Source organism: Pinus tabuliformis, chromosome 1_2 (genome assembly GCF_031772625.1).
Source record: "Pinus tabuliformis cultivar Carrire ecotype Pingquan chromosome 1_2, CPIR1, whole genome shotgun sequence".
In the NCBI taxonomy this organism is placed as follows: Eukaryota; Viridiplantae; Streptophyta; class Pinopsida; order Pinales; family Pinaceae; genus Pinus; species Pinus tabuliformis.
Window position 1 is genome coordinate 24,263,244 of NC_142298.1, and position 5,964 is coordinate 24,269,207.

A 5,964-nucleotide genomic window follows, 5' to 3' on the forward strand; every position below is an offset into this window, starting at 1 on the left:
GAAGTCTAACTATAGGGCAATGATAAAGAAATAAGAAAGGGTAGTTATTAATCTACGATACATCTCCTGATTAGATGAGTGCATCATCCACCATAGATCATATCCGAGGGAGTACCTTATATTTTAAGAGCCCTCAAAGTTCTTGAAAAGATTCATCAAGAAATAATCATATTATGTACGTAATAGGATGAGACAACACCCCAACAAAAGGAAGTGAATGATAGGTTAGTTCACTTTAGCTAATGAAATACTACTACCCATGCCCCTATTGTCTCTTCAACCTATTCCTCTGCAAGTGTTGCTTCCACTAATCGTGGTGCTTTTACCACCTTAACTGCCCAAGCTTCCTTCCTTAGCTGCATGTGTAGTAGCTCTGTTAGGGTCAGTTTCTTGTCTCCCCAAATTGTTCCATAGTTCCTCAAGTGGTTGCATACTCCCCAATAGCAATAGATATAATGACTTTGGAACTTGCATGCGATTGCACACCCCTCCCATTGAACCCTACTCATCACCCTCTCTTTACCCGGAAAACAAGCCCCCATTGACAATCAATGTATAGTTTTGCAAACTTGAACGTCATGATGACACACCCCACCCTTTTGAACAATGCTGGGGAATTTTAATAAACTAATTTCTAATTTTCCATCAAGGTCTCTACTATATAACTTATCTACCAGCGTTGATGTTTGATTTCCACTCTTTATTGCTATGATGTACTATATAACTTATCTATCAGCGTTGATGTTTGATTTCCACTCTTTATTGCTATGATGTACTATAGAATATTAAATAAGCCTTCAACCATATTGTTGTGATGTAATGTTTAGTGCCAAATTTAACTAGGCATCACTTTTATCTTGTTCAATGGCTAGAGTTTACTATTGCATAAGAAGTCTTACTTCTTCTGCTGCTAATCTTGTATTTGCATGAGGTTGCCTCACAGATCAACAATGTTTTCCTAAAGAAAGTTACACTGGCAACCACGGAAGCATATTTTCCTTTATTTCTTTGTAGTAGTGCACAACTTATTTTGTTTCTAGAAATAGTAGTTTCTCATCAATTCCTTCCCATTTTATTATTATCTTTATATACATATTTCTTCTCATAGTCGTATTAGACGTTGTGATATTATTCAACAGTTGGACGTTGTGATATTCTTCAACAGTTGGGTGAGATTATTTAAAAATTTTTGTAAACCCTTAGTCAAATAGCGTGTTGGACGTTGTGATATTCTTCAATAGTTGGGTGAGATTATTTAAATTTTCCTTGTAAAACCTTAGTCAAATAGTTGTTTTCTGGATGGGCCACCTATCTTTCCATTTTATTATTATCTTTATATACATATTTCTTATTTCTTTTCATAGCCGTATTGGTCGTTGTGATATTCTTGAACAATTGGATGAGATTATTTAACCTTTTCTTGTAAACCCTTAGTCAAATAGTTGTTTTCTGGATGGGCCACCTAGCTTTCCATTTTATTATTATCTTCATATACATATTTCTTCTCCTAGTTGTATTGGATGTTGTGATATCTTGAATAGTTGGATGAGATTATTTAACTTTTTCTTGTAAGCCTTTCATCAAATAGTTGTTTTCTGGATGGTCCATCTAGCTGGAAATTTTGTTTCCACCCACAAATTGGAGTTGACCATGGAGTTTTGGAAGAATCTTCAATATTCTGGAGATCTAGAGTGAGACTCTTTAACTTTTTCTTCTAAACTCTTCGCCAAATACTTGTTTTTTAGATGGGTATTAGTACCTATCAAGGTCTTGATTGCTATAACAACGCTCTCGATTCCTATAACAACTCATTTTGACTTCAATTATTCTTTTATCATTCACTTCGTTTGGGCATTTCTAGACAATCCCAACTTCGTTATAAACAACAAAGAGGATGTGTAACTACTAGTTATAGTTTAAGAGTGTAACTATTGGTTATAGTTTAAGAGTGATAAGTCCTATGAAAGCAACACCATGTAATTGAAAGCTTTTATGCAGAGTATAAGACTAGCAAGTTTGATAACACTAATTGAACACACACACTATGCTAATTATACTATCACTAATTGAATACACACTATTCTAATCATAATAGTATAGTACGCTTTGTTAGTAATCAATAGCTTAACCAACCTCAAAGGTCTAATTTACACATAATCTTTTGCACCTCTTGTAACTTTTTGAAAGATATGATTTACACGGATTATTTTGCACCTTGTATAATTTGCAACAACGCTACTAAAGCAAGTGTAGGTGCAATTGTTGACTTGGCAGGGACTCGTTGCTTGCAACAACTCTTGTTATTATAAATATGATACTACAATAAACATTGTAATATTCTTATTGTAGATATCATACTGCATAGAATTCAATTTATTTATCAAACGTAGTGATGGATTTTATGTAATGAAGAGAGAATTCAGTATGATAAGCAAGCATGGATTTTGCTTTAATGTCATTAGACATCTTGGCACCTGTCTATTTTTCAAACGAGTGCTTTGCAACTAACGTAGGAGGGAGTTATTGAGAGAGGCACATTGAAACCGTCGATTGCAGAGATGTCATAGACATGTAAATTGTTGCCCCCATTCAGAGTATATTCAACTAACCTTGTAGGAGGCTATCCTGAGACTGTACAACTGAGCACATGTTTTTTTCTTCCAAATGATTTCATGCATAAGATAACTCCATGGAATAATATTTCAGTAAAATAATGTTGACAAAACTTAGGATGCATGTATTTTTTCCAAATGATTTCATGTAGAAGATTACTCGATGGATACGAGTAAAGTGTTAAACTTCCCTTCGTGTAAGTGGGATAATTAATTGACACTGGTCTTCGTAGATGTTAGAAGTCCTCTTGGATTTATGTTAGAAGTCCTCTTGTATTTTTCACCTCCAGTAAAGTATTTAAAATGTAAACATTACAGGGTGAATTATAACTTTTTGTCAAGTAACAAATTAATTCATTGTCAATTTATTCTGGGATGTGTTATATCTTACCAGCTGCTTTTGCAAGGATAATAACACATAGATTCATATTAAAATAAATAAATATTTATTTATATAAATATATAATAAGAAATGATATAATTAAATTATAATATTTTCTATTATACATATTTACATATAATATTTTTTATTTTGGTAAAAAAATATGAAATGTATCATGTTTCATAATTCAAATGGTCATTGCATACGATATTATCGACATGAGTCTCACCATAGCAGTGGTCCACTCCTCGCCATGCGTGTGATTTAATTATCGATTTTATATTCATAACCATGTTTATCCACGTCTATTATTAAAAGCCATTACATACAAATATTTTAAAAACAAAATAAAAAGTTCTGACTTTCACAAGATTTGAGAATAATAAAATTGAAAAAATATTTAAATTACTTCCATTACATACAAATATTTTAAAAACAAAATAAAAAATTCTGGCTTTCACAAGATTTGAGAATAATAAAATTGAAAAAATATTTAAATTACTTCCATTACATACAAATATTTTAAAAACAAAATAAAAAATTCTGGCTTTCACAAGAGTTGAGAATAATAAAATTGAAAAAATATTTAAATTACTTTAATATACCTTTACTTATTGGGCGATAATGAGATAATTAAAATTTATAGGTGGCATATAAAGTATTATAGTGATAACATTATCATCACGTCGAATTTATGGTCACATGCAGTTCGTTAAATAAAAGCCCACAATACTACCATGAAGGTTTGTTTGACATTTTCATTTTTAATAAATTTAGGATGATTTAGTTTTGGATCAATAATATTGGATTATTATTTAAAATTGTATTTTAATTTTAATTTATTATTATGAAAGTGAGTTTTTTTTAGGGTAAGAAAATAACGAAGATGGTTAATTATTAGCAAAAACACATTTATAAAGTGAAAATGCGTGTAATAAAAAGTGTTAACTAGAGATAAATTTGCAAAATAAAAATCATTAGCAACACATCTAACAAAGTTTTCCACAAAGAATTTGATCATGAATTTGAGAGTAATTTCAACAGTTGGATGTTGGGCTATATATATTAATGACCAACTTCCAAGCAAGGAGGCCTAACCTGTGAATCTAAGTCGAAGTGGGCCTATCAGGTTTTGTCTAGGCAGCGCTGACTATACTCAGGTGCTACAATTAATTGGGGCACGAAGTAGAAAGGCAAAAGGAGGGAGTCCGGCTCGATATATTAATGATCGAGCGAATTGAAATTTCATCAATAAGCTATCTATGATTGTAGGGACTAGACAGACACTGAGAACACTTAGCATAGTAGATGAGGTTATATCATGTGGGGTTTATGGCCATGACTCACATCCATGCAAGTTTAGCAACACATACAACGGTGTTTGCCCTAGAAAATCCAATGATGACAAGTGTGAATGGACTAGTCGGAGACCGACTTAGGGTTTGTTTACACACTGTTCCAAGGGGAAAATAAACCTGACTCCAATCTAATAGTTCTTTTACGTGGAGTATAAGACTAGTGAGTTTGATAACACTAATTGAATACACACACTATGCTAATTATACTATCACTAATTGAATACACACTATTCTAATCGTAATAGTATAGTACGCTTTGTTAGTAATCAATAGTTTAACCAACCTCAAAGATCCGATTTACACATAATCTTTTGCACCTCTTGTAACTTTTTGAAAGATTTGATTTACACGGAATATTTTGCACCTCATATAATTTGCAACAATGCTACTAAAGCAAGTGTAGGTGCAATTGTTGAATCGGCAAGGACTTGTTGCTTGCAACACCTCTTGTTACTATAAATATGATATTACAATAAACATTGTAATATTCTTATTGTAGATATCATACTGCATAGAATTCAATTTATTTGTCAAGGGTAGCGATGGATTTTATGTAAGGAAGAGAGAATTCAGTATGATAAGCAAGCATGGATTTTATTGTAATGTCACTGCGATTTCGGTAGACATCTTGGCACCCTTCTATTTTTCAAACCAGTTCTTTGCAGCTACCATAGGAGGGAGTTATGGAGAGAGGCACATTGAAACCGTCGATTGCAGAGATGCCATAGTAATGTAAATTGTTGCCCCCATTCAGAGTATATTCAACTAACCTTGTAGGAGGCTATGGTGAGAGACTGTACAACTGAGCACGTGTTTTTTTCTTCCAAATGATTTCATGCAGAAGATAACTCCATGGAATAATATTTCAGTAAAATAATGTTGACAAAACTTAGGATGAATGTATTTTTTCCAAATGATTTCATGTATAAGATTACTCGATGGATACGAGTAAAGTGTGAAACTTCCCTTCGTGTAGGTGGGATAATTAATTGACACTGGTCTTCGTAGATGTTAGAAGTCCTCTTGGATTTATGTTAGAAGTCCTCTTGTATTTTTCACCTCCAGTAACGTATTTAAAATGTAAACATTACCGGGTGAGTTATAACTTTTTGTTGATCAACAAATTAATTCATTCTCAATTTATTAAATGTAAACATTGAATAATGAATTATAATTTTTTGTCAAATAACAAATTAATTCATTCTCAATTTATTATGGGATGTGTTATATCTTACCAGCTACTGCTACAGGGATAATAACACATAGATTCATATTAAAATAAATAAATATTTATTTATATAAATATATAATAAGGAATGATATAATTAAATTATAAGATTTTCTATTATACATATTTACATATAATATTTTTTAATATTATAATTAACATATAAAAAATATTAGAATTTTAGAAAAATTAATAAATATTATATATTATTTTTATAATCAATAACTATAAAATAATTAAACATAATTTATTCTTTTAATTGCTTCTTTGTATAATATTTTTATGTTGGTAAAAAATATGAAATGTGTCATGTTTCATAATTCAAATGATCATTGCATACGATATTACAGTAACAACCATAGTAAGTGCACAATTGTGGGTTAT